The sequence below is a fragment of the Pan paniscus genome, chromosome X, assembly GCF_029289425.2.
Source record: "Pan paniscus chromosome X, NHGRI_mPanPan1-v2.0_pri, whole genome shotgun sequence".
In the NCBI taxonomy this organism is placed as follows: domain Eukaryota; kingdom Metazoa; phylum Chordata; class Mammalia; order Primates; family Hominidae; genus Pan; species Pan paniscus.
The window spans coordinates 73,661,685-73,684,177 of NC_073272.2; the positions used below are offsets into that span (position 1 = coordinate 73,661,685).

The 22,493-nt window shown below is 37.1% G+C and overlaps 1 long non-coding RNA gene across 1 annotated transcript; it reads left to right on the top strand.

Moving 5' to 3' along the window:
- Positions 1-3,933: 3,933 nt before the first annotated feature.
- LOC103787079 (uncharacterized) lies at positions 3,934-13,514 on the top strand. The gene is made up of 2 exons (XR_008622764.2): positions 3,934-9,477; positions 13,241-13,514. It is a non-coding gene; the product is annotated as an uncharacterized LOC103787079 (long non-coding RNA).
- The last annotated feature ends 8,979 nt before the right edge of the window (positions 13,515-22,493 follow it).

Below are 22,493 nucleotides of genomic sequence, written 5' to 3' on the forward strand. Positions count from 1 at the left end.
CCATGTTGGCCAGGCTGGTCTCAAACTCCAGACCTCAGGTGATCCTCCCACTTGAGCCTCCCAAAGTGCTGGGATTACAGATGTGAGCCACCATGCCCAGCTGGTAAATTTAAAATGATTGAAATTTATATATGTTCTGTCACCACAATGGAAGTAAAATTAAAATAGAAATTATTAAAATATCTAGGAATGATCCAAATATTTGGAAATTAGACAACACAAGTTTAAATGATCATGAGTCAAAGGGAAATCACAATTAGAAGACATTTTTAATCGAATGGTAATGATAATATAACGTCAAAATTCATGGAATGTAGCTAAAGCAGTGCTTGGAGGGCAAATTATAGTTTAAATGCTTTTATTATAAAGGAAGAAAAGTCTAAATGTCAGTAACCCAAGTTTCTACCTTAGGAAGCTAGAACAAGAACAGCAAAGTAAACCTAGAGTAAGTACAAGTAAGGAAACAATAGAATAGGAATCAATGATGTGGAAAACAGATAATAGAGAAACTTTAAAAAGCCAAAATCTGGTTCTTTGGTAAGATCAACAACAGTAATAAACCCTTATCTTCAGTGAACAAGAAATTGACAGTGCGACATGTTGTAATAGTAAAGGAATAAAGTACATAGTGTGGAACACAGAGAAAGGCTGATCTGAATTTGGTTTTCAAAGGTGGTTTCAGAGAGGTGGTCAAATTTGTGTGTGGCTTTCAAGAATTAGTGTAAGTTTTTCCTGATACAGATTGGGAAAAAGAATATTCTGAGAGGAAATAAGAGCAAAATAATTTTATTTTTCAGGCTTTTGGCATATTTAGAACCGTATTTTTATTTTTTTGAGACAGAGTCTTGCTGGAGTCCATCGGTGCAATCTCGGCTCACTGTAACCTCTGCCTACTGGTTCAAGCAGTTCTGGTGCCTGAGCCTCCCAAGTAGCTGGGGTTACAGGCATGTGCCACCACCAGCCCCAGCTAATTTTTAAATTTTTAGTAGAGATGGATTTCTTCATGTTGGCCAGGCTGGTCTCGAACTCCAAGTCTCAAGTGATCCACACGCCTTGGCCCCCCAAAGTGCTAGGATTACTGGCGCGACCCCACAGCACCCGGCCTAGAATGGTATATTGACTTTATCTGTGACATATGGGTTATGTTAGGTGGAGAGCAGTAGGTGATGCAATAGGAAAAGCAGTTTGAGTCTAGAGTGTACAGAACCTAGAGTACCTTCCTTGATAACTTGGACTTTATTCTGTGTAAAATAGCAAGCTTAGCGTCTAAAGTTTTTAAAGGAGTTTTTTAAATGAAATATTTCAAACAGAAAATACATAGAATGACATACTGAACACTTATTACCGCTACCCTGCTTTAACAAATCTTATACCTTACTATATTTGTTTCAGATTTTAAGAAATTAATACATCATAGATACAATTGAAGCTTTGTACCTTTCCATCTCATACCACCATGAAGTTCTATTCTGAAGTCATATATCCTTACCATGCATTTTTAAAATACTTTTACTGTATAGCTATATACTAATAAAAAGGGGGCATTCTCCATGTTATTAAAGTTTCTTAAAAATGCTATCTATATTTTACTTATTCTGCAACTTGTTTTTCTCACTTATTATTATTTTTGACTTATGGGATATTCCGGAAGTTTGGACTGGTGTAACCACAGTAGTTATTTACAGCCAGTGTCCTTTCTTCTTTCTTTTTTGAGTTAACCAGGATACATTTATTAAATATATCCAGGATAAATATTCCCAAAAACAAATATTTGGTAAATGTGGCAAACTTATTCTTTGGCAAATTAGCTTTTAGCATGTTGGACTGCTTTCCATCCCTATTAGGAGTATTGTAAGGATTAAATGAAGTATTACCAACAAAAAGGTACTTAGCAAAATTCTCAGTAAACATTGGTTATAATCCCTCCAACATTCAGACTTAAGTTCTGCCTATTCTCTTTCCTCAGTATTCTTTATTCCTGTCCATATAACCATTGTCCTTTTGTAGGCCTTCACTACCTTAATGTGGACTATAGCAATAGTCACTTGATTGGTCTCTTGGCTTGTTCCCCTCCAATCTTGTTCTCTACACTACTGCAAGGGTGATCTGTCTACCACATATATTTTGAATTATCATCTATAGTAGTAAAACAGTTTTCATGGCATACAAGCTTCAATAATTTAGTCTAGATATTCCGCTTGATCTCTTTTCACCTCTTTTCCATTTATCTTCTAGCACCACTGCAGTGCTTGTAGTTCCTTAAATATGCTATTCTTTTTGAAAAAGCAGCAAATCTCTGTGCAGTTGCCTTTCTAACTGGAATATCTTCCCCCTTCTTGTGTTCTCACAAAATTCTTATTCATCTTTCAAGTTCTAGCTCAAATGCCACTTCCTTGTAAAGGTTTTCCTGATTTCCTTAAGCAGATTTGGGTTACGTTTCTAGGGTTCTGCTGCTCTTTGTACATGCTTCTATTATAATGCTTATATATATTATTGTAGTTGTTTTTTAATTTTGTCTGTCATTTTAATAGACTGTAATCTCCTTGCAGGAGGAGATCTGTCTTTTCATCATTTATATAATAATGACTATTGTACCTAGAATATAAGTCATTGACATTTGTTGAATTAAAAAAATTCAGAAATCTATTTACAGCCCTCTCTACTGCCTTCCCATGACACCTCCATTTTACAGATCATTAAGCTGAAGCCCAATGAAATGAAGCTATTTAGTGAGAACTCATGCCTCCTAACTCCAGATCTATTACTTTTATTCCTATATTGTAGAGAATATTCTGCTTAGCATGTATATACTAGTTATTTATATTATAAGAAACAGATAGTCTTGTCAGTATTCTTCCTTTCATCTCTAGGGAATAGGTAGAAGGGTATAGTGATTTTATGAGATTTGTGTTTTTTTTTTTCCTGTTTCAATCATTCAGATGCTTTTATTTGTTTTCTAGCAAATTCAGCAAAATTCAAGGTTTTCTTCATGTCATCCCTTTTCTTTACCCTCACAGAACTCAGGTAGGATTGAATGTCTGATGCATTTAGTCCAGTTGTCCTCAACCAGGGGTGGTTTTGGCCCCCTAGAGGGCTTTTGGCAAGATGTTTAGAGACAGTTTTTTAAATTGATACATAATACTTACCCATATTTATGGGGCACATGTGATATTTTGATACATACATACCATATGTAATTGGTTTATCTGTCACCTCAAACATTTATCATTTCTTTGTATTGGTAACATTCTACGTCTTTTAGCTATTTTGAAATATACTTTCTGTGGGTGCTTCCTAAGCACCCTTACTTATAACCTTATAACCACAGTACATTTGTCAACCTCATAAATTTACACTGATATCATACTTTTGTCTAAACTACCTTCCATGTTTTATAAAAATGTTTTCTTAATAGCATTTTTAACCTCTTCAATACTGGATCCAGTCTAGAAGCAGGTATTACATTTGGTTGTCATGTATTTTTAGGCTTCTGTCATCTATGGTGTTTCCACAGCCTTGTAAAACTGTAGTACACTATCCCAACCAGACTATTCACACTGTTACAGTCTAGATACAGAATGGTTTCATGATAAGGTAGTGAGACATTTTAAGATATATTCCCCGTGGATTTGGCATTCATTGATTACCCTTTTCCTTGCTCATTCTTTACCTTGGTTACTTTGCAACTCTAGTACCCCTGCTAGATTTACTAGTCAGGCCTTAGCAAAATACTGTAAGCACAAGACCTCCCTTCTCCCTTATTTGTTTAGTACCATGAGGGACTCATATTCCTACCCTTTTTTTTTTGAGATGGAGTTCGCTCTTGTTGCCCAGGCTGGAATGCAATGGCATGACCTTGGCTCACTGCAACCTCTGCCTCCCCAGTTCAAGTGATTCTCCTGCCTCAGCCTCCTGAGTAGCTGGGATTATAGGTATGCGCTACCACGCCTGGCTAATTTTGTATTTTTAGTAGAGACAGGGTTTCTCCATGTTGGTCAGACTGGTCTTGTAGGAGAAATAGACTTCACTAAAATATTACAGCCAATTAGTAAAAATAAGACAGTAAATAGTAACACCTTGTCCTGGAGTGATGGTAGCCAGTATTGCTACCATATATTACTGACAATGTTTAATTTTCAACAACAAAAATAATTGAGAGATAAAGAGAAGTAAGAAAACGTGACCTTATGGGGAAGAAGACTGGCAAAACATCTCAACTTTGAAGGCCTAAGATGTGTTACTAAGCAGACAAATATTTCAAATTGGCCATTATAAATATCTTAAAAGAACTAGAGGACACCATACCTCAGGAGGCAATGATATAATTACAATAATTTTGCAACTAGAGAATATAAATAAATAGGTAAGAATTATAGAAAATAACCATATGGAAATCTGGAGTTGTAAAGTATAATAACAAAAATTACAATTCATTAGAGAGGTTTAATACTAGAATTTAACTGGTAGAATAAACAATCATTGAATTTGAAGATAGATGATAGAAATCACCCAGTTTAAAAAATACAGAATAAAGAAGTAAGTAAAATGCAGTTTCAGAGAAATGCCAGAAGCCATTGAGAATACCAACATATGTGCAGTGGTAGTGCCAGAACATAAGGACAACAAGCTGAGAGAAAAAATATTTAAAGAAATAATACCTGAAAATTTTCTATATTATGAAAAAAAAATCCAAGAAGTGTAAAGAATTTGAAGTATAATAATTGCAAATATATTCCCCCTTAGACACATCAAAGTAAAATTATGAAAGTAAAAAAACATCTTGAAAGCATGAAGAGAATAATGGCTGATATACAAGGAAACTCTAATAATACAGTAATAATTAAGGCCACAGTGGAGGTGTATGACATATTAATAGTGTAGAAGAAGTAAATTCAAAATTTTACCTGAAGCACGACTGACATTCTTAAATCAAAGTAAAGACATTGCTAGATAAACAAAAACTGGGAATGTGTTCTTAGCAGACCCACCTTGTAAGAAAAGCTAGTTTTTGAGAATGAAGAATACTGACCCCAAACTGTAATTGAAATTCCTATGAAAAATCAGAGTACCAGTCATAATTATGTAATAATTATAGAGGCTAGTATAAATGCATATTTTTTATGTATTAGCTGGCATATATGCCTATACACTGTATACTTATAAATATTCATATATGTGTATTGTGTGCAGTATTTCCATATTTGTATTTGTGAGCTTACAACATATAGAAATGAGATCTATTTAATAATATCACAAAGTATGTGGTTGAGAACAAAACTGTTGTAATAAGGAAATGAATCTTTTTTTTTTGGAGACAGAGTTTCGCTCTTATTGCCCAGGCTGGAGTGCAATGGCACAATCTCGGCTCACCGCAACCTCCACCTCTCAGGTTCAAGCGATTCTCCTGCCTCAGCCACCCAAGTAGCTGGGATTACAGGCATGAGCCACCACACCCGGCTAATTTTTTGTATTTTTAGTAGAGACAGGTTTTCTCCATGTTGGTCAGGCTGGTCTCAAACTCCCAACCTCAGGTGATCTGCCTGCCTGGGCCTCCCAAAGTGCTGGGATTACAGGCGTGAGCCACCACACCTGGCCAGGAAATAATTCTTGATGGTAACTCAGATCCACAGGGGTAATATAAAAGAACCAGAAATAATAAGAAGGATAATAAAATGCTAAAAAAAAATTTTCTTACCATTCTTCTCTGACCTGATTATATAAAATTATATAACTATATAATTTTGAGGATTTTATTGTATTATAATAATGGCTGAAAAGGGAGGAGAAGTTATAGATATATATAGAGGTATAATGATTTTTCCTTTCTTTTTTTTTTTTTTTTTTTTGAGAGGGAGTCTTGCTCTGTTGCCCAGGCTGGGGTGCAGTGGTGTGATCTCAGCTCACTGCAATCTCCACCTCCTGGGTTCAAGCGATTCTCCTGTCTCAGCCTCCTGAGTAGCTGAAATTACAGGCACGCACCACCAGGCCCAGCTAATTTTTGTATTTTTAGTAGAAATGGGGTTTCACCTTTTGGCCAGGCTGATCTCGAACTTCTGACCTCAAGCAATCCACCTGCCTTGGCCTCCCAAAGTGCTGGGATTACAGGCGTGAGCCACTGCGCCCAGCCCATATAGAGGTAATATTTCTATATTATACTCATGTTAGTGTAAATATGAAGTCGAGTCCTTTAGGATGTGTAAGAAAAGTCCTAGAGAGATGTCAGTGACAGAATTGGAGCTGCCTCATATACACCATGGAATACTATGCGACCATAAAAAAGGGTGAGTTCATGTCCTTTGTAGGGACATGGATGAAGCCGGAAACCATCATTCTCAGCAAACTATTGCAAGGACAAAAAAATCAAACACCGCATGTTCTCACTCATAGGTGGGAATTGAACAATGAGGACACTTGGACACAGGGTGGGGAACATCACACACGGGTCTGTCGTGGGGTGGGGGGCTAGGCGAGGGATAGCATTAAGAGGTATACCTAATGTAAATGACGAGTTAGTGGGTGCAGCACACCAACATGGCACATGTATACATATGTAACAAACCTGCACATTGTGCACATGTATCCTAGAACTTAAAGTATAATTTAAAAAAAAAAAGAATTGGAGGTACCTGTTTTGTCCCTCCTTTCATGGATACACCAAGTAAGTACATGCATGTGGATCAATTCAATCCAAGAGAAAGCCAAAATGTAGTTGAAGGATGCTCACACACTGGATGACTGAGAAAATATCTACAACAAAATGGGAAGGATAAACTGAGGTATACTGATGGTTAAACCTCACCTTGAGCACAGGCTGGTATAATTTGGAAAGAATCCTTAACTCCCACCCTCTTCCTGAGGGGTGACGGGTTGATAGCACACATATAGTGTCCCAGTTCTTACATTCTCTACCAGAAGGCTTGGCCCTTAAATCCCATTATATGAGGAGCACAAGGACTTGGCACTAGAGTATTTCCTTGAAGAACAGTAGAATGGGTGGGGGGTTGAACTGCAGGAGCACTTCCAACAGCTGTATCTCCTGGGATCAGTATACCCTCTAGCTTCTCACTGGAAACAGTTTGGCTGCACATTTCTAGCAGCTTCTTGTGTTTGTGTCTTCTATCATGCCTGCACCTAGGAGCCCGTGTAGCAAATGAAGCATAAACCTCCTCAAGTGTTAATGGGAGGGATGGCACTCCCTACATCTTCCCTGGATTGCTCTAGTGATTAATCCAGGTCTATAGTTTCCCTTGAAAGAGATTTGAGGCCTCAGTGAGCAAAAATGGAAGGGTCAAAACCCACCATGCCTTTTCCCAGCTTTCTCCAGATATGTATAACCTTGTAATCTCTCCCTGGAAGGAGACTGGGAGACAGACCTCTCTTATGCTATATGCGAGGAACTGTACTTCACCTGCCTTCCTATGTACCAGTCTTGTTCCAACAACATATTGGCCTGGAGATTCTGTGTGAAGTGAGTTTGTGAGACTTCAGGAAGCCTTAAAGGGAGATGAATGTTCTTTGCAATTTCTTCTTCAGATTGCTCCAGCAATAAGTCCAGGCTTCCAAATCCTTACTGGCAGGAGGTTGTGTGACTTCACTGTGCTTTATTGTGAGATTGGGTACTTCCCATGCTTTCCTACTTGGCCTGCTCTGGTGATGAATTCGTTTCTGCAGACTTTCCCTGGGAGTAATTTGTACACATACTGACTGCCCCATATTTTACATCCCTCATTCAAGGTACTGGCTCCTGTATCACCCAGCTCTGGAGTTGAAAGAGCTCTTCATTCCTGAGTCTCCTGTACCACTGAGAATAGGTAGTTTTCTCTCCTCTCCTCTCCCCTCCCCTCCCCCGCTTTTCTTTTCTTTTTTCTTTTCTTTTTTTCTTTTCTTTTCTTTTCTTTTCTTTTTTTGATGGAGTTTCACTACTGTTGCCCAGGCTGGAGTGCAGTGGCGCAATCTCGGCTCTCTGCAACCTTCACCTCCTGTGTTCAAGTGATTCTCCTGCCTCAGCCTCCTGAATACCTGAGATTACAAGCATGCACCACCACGCCCGTCTAATTTTGTATTTTCACTAGAGATGGGGTTTCTCCATGTTGGTCAGGCTGGTCTCGAACTCCTGACCTCAGGTGATCTGCCCGCCTCAGCCTCCCAAAGTGCTGGGATTACAGGCATGAGCCACCACGTCCAGCAAGAATAGGTGATTTTCAAACTTGGAAACATTCAGAAGTTATCTCCTCAGTTTCAGATTGAGTAGTCTCAAAGAGATTACAGGCATCTACCACAAATTCTCTACTTGGTGTGGTGCAAAATCAGTATGATGTAAACTTTGTCTCTCAGTTTCTTCAAAGGAAAGAAGGAACTGGAACACACATATAACACTAACCCTTCCAGCTGCATTATGAGGGACCAGTACCTGTCTCAAGGCAAAATTATGACTTAGTTCATCCTCACCTCTGGAGGCCAGTAAAAGTGGGTTATAGAAGAACAAAGAGGCATCTAGATCTTTCACTGGGTTATTTGGAGAGAAACATCTCCTACCGAAGGCCAGTTTAACAAGACTGGTAGAGGAGGTTATCTTATCTAATTCACAGAAATCAACACATTGAGTCAAGAAAAATGAAACACAGAAACACTCTAAATAAAAGAAGATAAGTCTTCAGAAACCAACCCTAATGAAATGAAGATATGTGATTAACCTGACAGGAAATTAAAAAGAGCAACCATAAAGAGTCTCACTGAGGTCATGGGAGCAATGCATGAACAAACTGAGAATTTTCATAAAGAAATAAAAGATAACAAAAAGTATAAAGTTGAACACAATAACTGGACTCAAAAATTTAATGTGTCCAACAGAAGAATCGATGAAGCAGAAGAAAGGACTATCAAACTTGTAGATAGGCCATTGGAAATCATGTAATGTGAGGAGAAAAAAAAGATTGAAGATAGTTTAAGAGACTTTTGAGACATCCTCAAAGGGGAATAATTTATACATTACCAGATGGAGAAGATAGAGGGAAAAGGACAGAAAACATATTTGAAGAAATAATGTCAGAAAACCTCATAATTCTGGCAAGGAAATAGAAATTTAGATCTAAGAATCTCGAACATCAGGTATGATGAATCCAAGGAGACTCACACCAAACCATATTGTAATTAAATAAAGGTAAAAGACAATCTTCAGAGCAGCAAGGGAATAGTCTCTTCTTACATACAAAATGATCCACGGAAGACTGTCAGCAGACTTCACCAGAAAACTTTCACGCCAGAAGGCAGTCGTGATATATACAAAAAGCTGAAAGGAAAACACTGCCATCCAGGAATACTATCTCCAACTATCCTGTGTTTCAAAAATTAAGGAGAAATATAAAGTTCTCAAACAAAAGATGTGGGAGTTTACCACCACTAGACCTGCACGGGAAGAATTGCTAAAGGGAGTCCTTCAAGCTGTAGTAAAAGAGTGCTAATTAGAAACATGAAAACGTGAGTATAAAACTCGCTGATAAAAGTAAGTACATAGTTGGCTGGGTGCGGTGGCTCACCCCTGTAATCCTAGCAGTTTGGGAGGCCGAGGCAGGCACATCACCTGAGGTCAGGAGTTCGAGACCAGCCTGGCCAACATGGCACAACATCGTCTTTACTAAAAATACAAAAATTAGCCAGGCGTGGTGGTATGTGCCTGTAATGCCAGCTACTCTGGAGGCTGAGGCAGGAGAATCGCTTGAACCTGGGAGGTGGAGGTTGCACTGAGCCGAGATGGCACCACTGCACTCCAGCCTGGGTGACAGAGCAAGACTCCATCTCAAAACAGAAAAAGTACACAGTCAAACTGAGAATATGCTAATACTGTAACGGTGGTGTGAAAACAAATTATGTATTTATCATAAAAGTTAAGACAAAACAACTTGTAGCAACAATAATTTAAATTATACAAATTATAAAATGATATAAATTGTGTCATCAGGAACACAATGTGGGGTTGAAAGTAAAAGCATAGCATTTGAGTAATTGATCTAATTTTAGTTGTATTAATTTAAAATAGTCTCATAAGTGTAAGAGACTGTGTAAGGTTCATGGTAACCACAACGTTTGCAAAAAACCCTTAGTAGATATGCAAAATATAAAAAGAAAGATATGCAAAATATAAAAAGGAAAACATTGAATCACATAAAAAAAAGCAAGAAAGGAAGAGAAAAGCAAAGAATTTGTAATCAACCAGAAAACAAATTGCAAAATGACAGCAGAAATTCTTTACCTGTCAATAAGTGCTTTGAATGTAAATAGATTAAATTCTCTAATCAAAGTACATAAAGTGGATGAATGGATTTTGAAAAGTCTCATCTATATGTTGCCTACAAGACAGTTCATTTTTAAGGATACATATAAATTGAAAGTGAAAGGATGGACAGATATGCCATGTAAATGGAAACTAACAGAGAGCAGAGGCAGATCTTTTAATATTTACATCAGATGAAATAGAATTAAAGTAAAAATTTTTAAGCAGAGACAGGGTCATTATATAATGATAAAGTGGTCTGTTCATCCATGGGGTATAAAAGTCATAAATGTATATGCACTCAACATTACAGCACCTAAATATATAAAGCCAATATTAAAAGCTTTGAAGGAAAATATAAAATGTAATACAATAATTGAGGGGACTTCAGCACACCTCTTTAAGCAATGGTGAGATCATTCAGACAGAACATCAATGAGACATCAGACTTAAACCACAATTGAAAACCAAAGTTGCCCATATGGACCTAAAAGACATTGATGCAGTCTTCTGTTCAACACCAGTGGAATACACGTTTTTCAAAAGTGCACACAGAATATTCTCCAGAGTCATATGTTAGGTCACAAAAGAAGTCTTAAGAAATTTTAAAAGATTGAAGTAATATTGAATATCTTTTCTGACCATAATGGTATGAAACTAGAAATCAGTTATAGGAAGAATTTTAGAATATTCACAAGCACATGGAAATTAAATAATATATCAATCAGTGGTTCAAGGAAGAAATTAAAAGTTATTTTCAGAAAAACAAAAATGGAAACACAAAATACCAAAACTTATAATATGCAAGAAAAGCAATTCCTAGAGGGAAATTTTAGCAATAAATGTCTAGAAGTACAAAGAAGAAATAGCTCAAACAATTTAATGGTATACCTAAGAGAACTAAAAGAAGAACGTAACAAAGATTATAGTATAAATGAGACTAGAAAAATAATAGAAAATACCAACAAAACTGAGGGGATATTTTGATAAACTAAAAAAATTAAGCAATGAACAATAAAATAAGTAAAAAGACAGTCCAATAGTGAGTAAGAAGGCTGAATCAATAATTAAAAGTTTCTCATAAAACCAGGAACTTACAGATTCCCTTCTGAATTCTACCAGATGTTTAACCCTTTTCCTGTTTGCCCCAAACTCGCTGGTGGCCCTTGTGGCTGTAGCATTTACCCTGAGATAACTTTGCTACAAAATATCTTGCTTTCATTATTTTCGTATTGCTCTAGTATATTGACTTTGGAAGCAAAACACATTTTTCTATTTATAGCATTCTGTCTTTAGTAGTGGTATTTCCATTTACAAAGTATAGTAACTCTCAATCACTGAAAATGTCAAATTCTAGAAAACATAGTATTCCTGTGTATGATGTTAATATTCTTGAACAGTTATTGTCCAAAGATGCATTGATTTTCTTCAGAAATAGACAATTCCGATGATTGTGATGTTCTGTTTAGAAATAACTCCAAGAACAGTTTTTGTATTTTATTTTCACATTGAAAATCAGTCAGATTTGCGTCAGCCTCAAAGCGCATGTTTATGTAAAATATTTAAGTCCTGGCAGCGAGCTGCCCTTTTTTTTTCCTAAATGGGAAAAGAGTTAAAGAAAAGCTAATATCAATCCTTTTCATACTCTTTATAAAAGTTGAAGAGGAGGGAATAAGTTCCAATCACACTTTATGAGGCCAACGTTAACCTGATAGCAAAGTCAGATGAAGACACTAAAAGAATACAAAATTACAGGCCAATATCCCTGATGAACATAGATGCAGAAACCCCCAACAAAATACCAGCAAACTGAATTCAACAACAAATTTAAAAGATCATTTTCCCATGATCACATGGGGAGATAACCTTTTGCATTTAAGGATGGTTAAACATACATAAATCAATAAATTTGATAGATCACATTAAAGTGAACATCAAAAACTACATGTCTCAATACTTCCAGAAAAAGAATTGACAATATTTAACAACCTTTTTTTTTTTTTTTTTTTTGGAGACAGAGTTGGAGTGCTCTGTCACCCAGGTTGGAGTGCGGTGGCACTATCTTGGCTCACTGCAACCTCTGCCTCCCAGGTTCTCCTGCCTCAGCCTCCCGAGCAGCTGGGATTACAGGCACCTGCCACCATGCCTAGCTAACTTTTGTATTTTTAGTTGAGACAGGGTTTCACCATGTTGGCTAGGTTGGTCTTGAACCCCTAACCTCAGGTGATCCACCCTCCTCGACCTCCCAAAGTGCTGGGATTACAGGCATGAGCCACAGTCCCCGGCCCAATACTTAACATCTTTGCATGATAAAAACCTGAACAAGTTAGGTATAAAAGGAAGATGTCTCAACACATTAAAGGCCCTATATGACCGGCCCAGAGCTGAAATCTTAACACCGAAGAGTTGAAGGCTTTTTCTCTAAGATCAGGAACAAGACATGGATGCCATTTTTTTTCCTTCTGTTCAGTGTTGTACTGGAAGTCATAGCAAGAGCATTTAGGCAAGAGAAATAAAAGACATCTAAGTAGGAAAAGAAGAAAAAACTTGTCTCTCCTGATTATCTTATCTTATAGCTAGAAAACCTTAAAGACTCCATTAAAAAAAAAAAAAACTATAGAACTAATAAAATGAATTCCATAAAGTGCTACGTACAAAATTGACAATTAAGTCTGTAGCATTTCTATACACTAACAAACAACAATCTATCCAAAAAAGTAATCAGGAAACTAATCACATTTACACTATTTACTAAGTAAACAAACTTATGAATGAATTTAACCAAGTAGGTTAAAGATCTGTATAGTGAAAACATTGATGAAACAAATTGAAGATTACAAAAATAGAAATTTTTCTTTGTACATGGATTGGGAAATTTATATTGTTATAATTTTTATACTGCCAAAAGAAACATACAGATTCTGTGTAATCAATATTTCAATGTCCTTTTTATTTTTATTTTTTTTACAGAAATACAAAAAAAATTCTAAAACTTGTATGGAACTACAAAAGACATTAAATAAAGTAATCTTGAGCAACAAGGACACAGCTGGAGGCATCACTCTACCTGATTTTGTAATCCATTATCAAAAAACTGTGGTACCAGCATAAAAGCAGATTCACTGACCAGTGGAACAGGAAAGCCCAGACATAACTCATACATTTCCATCCAATTGATTTTTGACAAAAGTGGCACACAGAATGGGGAGAGGATAAATAAATAAATTGTTTTGAGATATCTGTATATCTATATGTGAAATTGAACCATTTTCTCATAGCATATAGAAAAATCAACTCAAAATGGATTAAAGCCTGAAATGTTGCCTTTGAAACTGTAAAACTACTAGTAGAAAATATAGGGGAAAAGCTCTATGATGTTGTTCTGGGCAGTGATTTCTTGGATACATCCTTAAAAGCATGGGCAGCAAAAACAGCCAGACAACGATCAGGGAACCTGCCCTGATAGTCACATAGGTTCTTTTCTATTTTCCCTAAGCATTGGCCGGGTTGAGAAATAAAGGGACAGAGTACAAAAGAGAGAAATTTTAAAGCTGGGCGTCCTGGGGAGACATCACATGTCGGTAGGTTCTGTGATGCCCCCTGAGCCGTAAAACCAGTAAGTTTTTATTAGGGATTTTCAAAGGGGAGGGAGTATACGAATAGGATGTGGGTCACAGAGATCACGTGCTTCACAAGGTAATAGAATATCACAAGGCAAATGGAGGCAGGGCGAGATCACAGGACCACAGGACTGGGTTGAAATTAAAATTGCTAATGAAGTTTTGGGCACCATCGTCATTGATAACATCTTATCAGGAGACAGGGTTTGAGAGCAACCTGACCAAAATTTATTAGGCGGGAATTTCCTCATCCTAATAAGCCTGGGAGCGCTATGGGAGACTGGGGCTTATTTCATCCCTACAGTCTCGACCATAGAAGACAGCTACACCCAAGGGGGCCATTTTAGAGGCCCACCCTCAGGGGCACATTCTCTTTCTCAGGGATGTTCCTTGCTGAGAAAAAGAATTCAGCGATATTTCTCCCATTTGCTTTTGAAAGAAGAGAAATATGGCTCTGTTCCGCCTGGCTCACTGGCGGTCAGAGTTTAAGGTTATCTCTCTTATTCCCTGAACATTGCTGTTATCCTGTTCTTTTTTCAAGGTGCCCAGATTTCATATTGTTTAAACACACATGCTCTACAATTTGTGCACTTAACACAATTATCACAGGGTCCTGAGGCGACATACGTCCTCCTCGGCTTATGAGATGACAGGATTAAGAGATTAAAGACAGGCATAGGAAATCACAAGGGTATTGATTGGGGAAGTGATAAGTGTCCATGAAATCGTCACAATTTATGTTTAGAGATTGCAGTAAAGACAGGCATAAGAAATTATAAAAGTATTAATTTGGGGAACTAATAAATGTCCATGAAATCTTCACGATCCACGTTCTTCCGCCATGGCTTCAGCCAGTCCCTCCGTTTGGGGTCCCTGACTTCCCGCAACAGACAACTTGAGTTGCATCAAACTAAAAAGCATCTGCACTGCAAAGGGTACGGTTAACAGAGTGAAGACACGGGTTTTGAGAAACCATTTTCAAATCATATATCTGATAAGGGGCTAATATCCAAAATGTATTAAGAAACCCAAGCCCAATAGCAAGAAAACAACTGTCTTTAAAAGGGGGAAAAGGACCTCAACTTAAATTTTTCAGAGGAAGACATGAGTGGCCAATTGATTGATACATGAAAAAAATGCTCAACATCTCTAATCATTAGTGAGTTGCAAATCAAAACTGCAAGATATTACCTTACACCTTTTAGAATGGCTATTATTAAAAGGATGAAAGACAGGTGCTGGCAAGGATGTGGATAAAAGGAAGCCCCAACATTCTGTTAGTGGGAATATAAATTAGTATAGCCAATTTAGGAAACTATATGGTGGTTCCTTAAGAAACTAAAAGTACAATTACTATATGATCTAGCAATCTCTACTTAGGTATATATCCAAAGGAATTGAAGCAGTATGTTGAAGAGATCTTGCACTCCCTTATTTTGAAATTATTTACAAAGCTAATAAATGGAAAAGACTTAAGTTTTCATAACAGATGAATGGACATAGAAGATGTGTTGTATATACATATTGAAATATTTTTTATCCTTGGAAAAGAAGGAAAATTGTCATTTGTGACAACATGGATGAATCTGTAGTATACTATGCTAAGTGTTGTAAGACAGGCACAGAGAGGCAAATACTACATTATATTTGTATGTGGAATCTAAGAAAGGCTAACTCATACAAGTAGAAAGTTGGATGTTATGGTTTCCAGGATGTGGGTGTTGGAGAGATGGGCAAAGGCAAGATGTTGGTCAAAGAGTACCAATTTTCTGTTAGGAGGAATAAGTTTTAGACATATTTCACAGCATGGTGACCATTGTCACTGAATGTATATTTTAAAATTGTTACAAGTAGATATTAAAGTTGTCACAACAAAAGTAGGTGAAGTTATGGATATGTTAATGTGCTTGATTTAGTTATTACACTATGTATACATACAAAAACATCATAGTTCCCTGGAATTATATACAATTATTACTTGTCAATTATAAAAAAAAGCCCTACTGCAACCACTAAAAAGGATTTTCATATAATAGAGGGAAAAATCATTAAAGATAATACATTATTTTAGAAAATATTAACTTATAAAAAGTAGTATAGGAGGAATTCTGTAAAAGAAGATAGACATAGAATTTTAAAATGTATAATGGAAAATTTAAATCCAGCTGTACTGATGGATCAAGCAATCCAAACCAGTCTGATTGACCAAGTGGATATTTAAAAAACAATCAAACTATAAGGTGTCTGTTGTAGGCAGTTTATAAAATACAAAAGTGTTGAAAGAAATAGGATGGAAATAGAAATATCCAAGTAGCAACCACAAAAAAACTGGAATGTCTGCACTAACATCATACAAAACAAACCAAATGAAGGTTAAAAATATTGAAATTATACAAAATATGTTCTATGACTAAAATTTAATGAAATTAGAAATAACAGATAGGAACTATACATATTTGTGCAAATTTAAAAAGTTATGCTGAGTGTGGTGGCTCACACCTGTAATCCCAGCACTTTGGGAGGCTGGGGAGGGTGGATCACTTGAAGTCAGGAGTTGGAGACCAGCCTGGCCAACATGGTGAAACCCTGTCTCTACTAAAAATACAGAAAATTAGCCAGATGTGGTGGTGTGCGCCTGTAGTCCCAGCTACTCGGGTGGCTGAGGCACAAGAGCCTAGGAGGCAGAGGTGGCAGTGAGCCGAGATCACACCACTGCACTGCAGCCTGGGCGACAAAGACTGTCAAAAAAAAAAAAAAAAAAAAAGTTACGTAACCAACAAGTCAAAGGAGAATTTATAAGGAAATCAGAAAATACTTTGAGGTGAATGAAGATACAGAAACAACATATCAAATTCTGTGAGATGTGTGAAAGCAACGCTTACAGTGAAATTAATAGCTATGAACATTGTAATGAAATGAGAAGTACTTCAAATTACTAACCTAACTTCCCAACTTTAGAAAATACAGTAAAAAAAGAACAAATTAAAATCAAAGCAGAAAGGATATAAAGTTTAGTGTGGAAATAGAGAATTAAAAATAATTGAGAAACACAGCACTTCGTTGACTTATTCATAAAATAAAGCTTCTTTACTAAAATGAGAAATGTAAAACGTGATGTTCCTAATGACCTTATTCCATACAAGGGATTAATATTTTGACAAATATCTTTGTGGAAGTAGACAAATTCCTAGAAAGACACTGACTACCACAACTCATTCAAGAACAAAGTGAAGACAAGAAATTGGTAATTTAAAAACTCTCACTCCTGCCCCTGACACACATGTAAATCCCCAGTTCAAATGTATTCTTTTGTATATTATACCAAACACATGAAAATTACCAATTCGATAAAAATGTCTTAAAAACTTGGAAGAGCATGTAATATTTTTTACTGGTTCTATGATGCTATTGTTATCTAGATACCAAAGTGAAACATCATACACAGGGAAAACTCTGATAATATCGCTTATGAGTGGATCTGCGAAATTTCCTAGTAAATTTTGGCAAACCAAATACAGTAACATATAAATAGGAATGTACACCAGTACTTAGTACAGTGTATCCCTGGAATGCAACGTTATTTCATCAGCTGGAAATGATTAGTGCAACAGACTGAAGGAAGAAAACAACATGGTCATCTCAATAGATTGTGGACGGCTGGAAGTGGAGGCTCACGCCTGTAATCCTAATACTCCTACCAACAGTGTATAAGCATTCCTTTTTCTCTGTAACCTCACCAGAATCTGTTTTTTTGTTTGTTTGTTTGTTTTTGACTTTGTAATAGCCATGGGCTGGGCTCAGTGACTCACGCATGTAATCCTAGCACTGGGGGAGGCTGAGGTGGGCGGATCACTTGAGGTCAGGAGTTCGAGACCAGCCTGGCCAACATGGTGAAACCCCATCTCTACTAAAAATACTAAAATTACCTGTGCATGGTGTCAGGTGCCTGTAATCCCAGCTACTCTGGAGTCTGAGGCAGTAGAATCACTTGAACCCAGGAGGTGGAGGTTGCAGTGAGCGGAGATTGTGCCACTGCACTTGGACCTGGCTGACACAGCAAGACTATGTTTAAAAAAAAAAAGAGAGAAAAAAAAAATAGAAGGTGGAAAAAGTATTTGGTAAACTAAGAAGTAAACCACAACCTAGTAAAGGGCATATTTTAAGAATTCACAACTAGAACCTGGTGCCGTGGCTGTAATCCCAGCATTTGGGGAAGCCAAAGCAGGATTACTTGAGGCCAGAAGTCTGAGATCAGCCTAGGCAATATAAGGATACTCTGTATCTTAAAAAAAAAAAAAAAATCCAGATGTGATGACACATGCCTGTACGCCTAGCTACTTGGGAAGCTGAGGTTCATGTTTACAATGAGCTATGATGATGCCACTGTACTCCTGACTGAACAACAGAGTGAGACCCTGTCTCTAAAAAGCAAAACAAAACAAAACAAAAAACCCAAAACCCTCAAAACTAATGTTACGCTTAGTATTTAAAGAATGCTTTCTCTGTAAGATGAGGAGCAAGGACAGGATAAAACATTCTTGCCAGTTCTGTTCAACAGTGTACTGGAAGTATCTGTGACATTAATTGCATTGCATATGGAAGGAAATAAAATTTTTTAAATAGGAAGCAGCAAAACCTTTTGCAGATGACATGGTTTTGTACATACACAACCCCAGTGGATCCAATAAATTTGGATTCCAATAACAAGATCATCTCAGCAAGTTTTTGTGATTTAAGATTACAATCCAAAAATCAGTTGCATATCTATATATTATTAAAGAAGTCAAAAGTGACATCATCGAAACATTTTTATTTACAATATTATTAAGGCAAAATACTGTGGGATAAAGTGAAATTCAGCATGAACTGTGAATAACACAAAATATTTGTCAGAGGAGTTGAGGAATATCTAAATATGTGGAAAGACATCTCATATTTGTGGATTAGAAGATTTAAGCATCGCCAGGTGCGGTGGCTCACGCCTGTAATCCCAGCACTTTGGTAGGCTGAGGTGGGCGGATCACAAGGTCGGGAGTTCGAGACCAGCCTGGCCAATATGGTGAAACCCCGTCTCTATTAAAAATACAAAAAAATTAGGCGGGTGTGGTGCGCATGCCTGTAATCCCAATCCCTCTAGGCTGAGGCAGGACAATCTCTTGATCCCGGGAGGCGGAGGTTGCAGTGAGCCAAGATCGGGCCACTGCACTCCAGCCTGGGCAACAGAGCTAGGCTCCCTCTCACAAAAAAAAAAAAAAAAAAAAAGCATCAAAAGGATAGTTCATTAATGGAAATAATAAATTGAAAAAGGGAAGGACATCAAAGTTTAATGCTTTTACTTTTTCATAATAACCATAAATAGTATGAAAATACAAACTATATTCATGGAAAATGTTTGTTTTATTTTTTTTGAGACAGAATTTTGCTCTTGTTTCCCAGGCTGGAGTGCAATGGCACGATCTCAGCTCACCACAACCTCTGCCTCCCGGGTTCAAGCGATTCTCCTGCCTCAACCTCCCAAATAGATGGGATTACAGGCATGTGCCACTACGCCCGCCTAATTTTTTTGTTATTTCTAGTAGAGATGAGGTTTCTCCATGTTGGTCAGGCTGGTCTCGAATTCCCGACCTCAGGTAATCTGCTCGCCTCTGCCTCCCAAAGTACTGGGATTATAGGTGTGAGCCACCATGCCCGGCCCTTTGTTTTCAAATCTCATATCCAACATTGGACTTATGGCTAGAATATTTACATAATTCTCAAAAGATAGTATTAAAAATCCAAAGCTTTAAATTAGAAAATGGGCAAAAGTCATGAAAGAACATTCCCCTGAGGATAGGGAAATGTCAATAAGGACATGATGGAAATTAATACTATGATGAGATATTACAGAAGATTTATTTTTCTTTGAGGCGGAGTCTGCCTCTGTCACCGAGGCTCGAGTGCAGTGGCACGATCTCAGCTCACTGCAACCTCCACCTCCCGGGTTCCAGCAATTCTCCTGCCTCAGCCTCCCAAGTAGCTGGGATTACAGGCCCCTGCCACCACGCCCAGCTAATTTTTTTTTTTTTTTTTTGGATTTTTAGTAGAGACGGGGTTTCTCCATGTTGGCCAAGCTGGTCTCAAACTCCTCACCTCAGGTGACCCACCTGCCTCAGCCTCCCAAAGTGCTGGAATTAAGAGGTGTGAGCCACCACACCCGGCCTACAGCAGATTTATTTCAGTAGCTGAAATAGTTAAAACATAATGATTCCAAAGGCTGAGAAGCATGCAGAAAAAATTGAATCTTTATTGCTGATGGGAATATAAAACTGTATACCACATTGGAAAATAATTTGGCAATTTCTTTTAAAGCTAAACACACACATACAGTTAGTTAGGCTTAGCAATTGCTGTCATGGCCTATTTCATAGAAATGAAAATTTATGTGTAGACCAAACCTGCACTTGACTGTTCACAGAAATTTTATTTGTAATAGTCAGAACCTGGAAACAACTCACATGTTATTCACCAGGTAAACAGTTAAATAAGTCTGTTATTTCCGTATTGTGTAATACAACTCAAAAATTAAAAGGAATAAACTACTACTATACAAATAAGCCTTAGATGATTCTCAATTCTGAAGGAAAAACCCATTTCAAGTTGTAACATAATGCTTATTTTTAGTATCTTAATGTGATGAAGTTAAATAGTTTAGAGAACATTGTTTGTATTCATCTGTTAGGGATGGTAGAAGTTAGGGTTGTATGTGATTATAAGACTAGTGGAAGGGATACGTTTTTAATGATGGATGAGTTCTGCATTCTGATTCATGCAGTGGTTACAAAAATGTATACATGTGATAAAATGTCATGTAAATGTGCACATTTCACCAATGACAATGTGCTGGTTGTGATATTGTACAATGTTAATGGAAAATATCACCACTGGGGAAAATTGAGTGGTATGTGTAAACGGTACTATATTTGCAGCATTTTGTGAGTCTTTATTTTAACATAATATGTAAATATGTAAAGCAACTAGAAGAATGGTTTTAATACAGGAGAGTAACAGCTTATAAGCAAGAGAAAGAAAAATGATAAATAATGTGAACACTTACCAAAGGAAGAGTGGAACAGAGAAATAAAGGACAGGGAAAATTATCTGGGATGATTCCTAAATTCCAATATTTGGATGGAACTATACAGAATTTTAATATATCTGGAAAATAAACTGAAAATATTAACGGATCCACAGATATTGAAGACTTAACCTTTTTTCTCTCATTATTCATTAAAACAAGTGAAATGTTATAGGGAATTCTTCAAATTGAAAGAAGCAGCTCATGCATAACACAAAAACATGAATGTATAAAACTGGTAAAAGGTAAGTAACTCAAATTCACAGTACTGGTATACTGTAATGGTGGTGTACAAATAATGTATATCTTTATTGTTAAGGTTAATACACAAAACTTTTTTAATGAGATGGCTGTTGCTATGTTGCTCAGGCTGGTCTGAAACTTCTGGGCTCAAGCAATTTTCCCTCCTCAGCCTTCTGATTAGACGGTATTATGGGCACCTGCCATGATGTCCATCTACAAAACTATTAATAATTACAACAATTTGTTTAGCCATATGTGATATAAATATATGTAAGGTGTGACATCAGGAACATAATGGGTCACCAAAATCTCAGAGTAAAAACACTCTGGTTTTACTCACCCCCATAGAACCTCAGTAATATATCCAGCACGAATATTATCACAAGTTATATCCCAGAACTGAAATCTGAGGCTGAGACATTTCCTCAGACTACAGAGAAGTGAAAAACTTGGAGCAGATGATTAAAGGCTTCTTCTGTATTTATGAGACTCCTATGTGCCTGCCATCATGTGTGGAAAATTTTATCGACATTCACCAGTTCAACATGGGATAAATGTGAGATTTTGGCACACAGCTTCTTCACCATCTTGGCTTCTCTTGTTGAAAAGCTGTTAATAGCTTAAAACATGGGAAGTATTGTGTGTGCTTGTAGAAAGAAAATCCCATGATGGCAGTGAAAGACAATTGGGCCAGTTGAGATTCACAACTCCAGCCTGAAAATTTTCTTTACGTCAGACAACATAGATGCCAAGTCAGAGTGGCTGTTCAGCAGCACTATAATGTCATAGGCAGAGTTCATAGTTCTTTGCACAAATGCCTATCCAACCTTCCTGCACAGCCAGGGGATTGACTTTGGGACCACTATATGGGATGGGCAATGCTCCAAATGTTTGTGAGAGCTGAGTCAAATCTAAAACAGGCAGCACTCACAGATTAAGTAGTCTTGACAGGGAACTACAAATATCTAAGAAAATATACTCTAGGAAGACCAAAAGAAGCTAGACAGCTGAGACTGGAATAAATATATAATTGTTCAATGTGAAACTGTAGGCATACGTCTACAAGAAACAGCAGCAAGCCAATAACCATGACTACCCTGAACAGAGAAAGCATGGAGCCAGTTGCCAACCCTAATGAGATGGTAATGTTTGAACTCTAGAATCAAGAATTCATAAATGCAATTTTAAGGAAATGTAGCAAAACCCAAGATAATGCAGAAAAGGAATCCAAGAATGTATTAGAAAC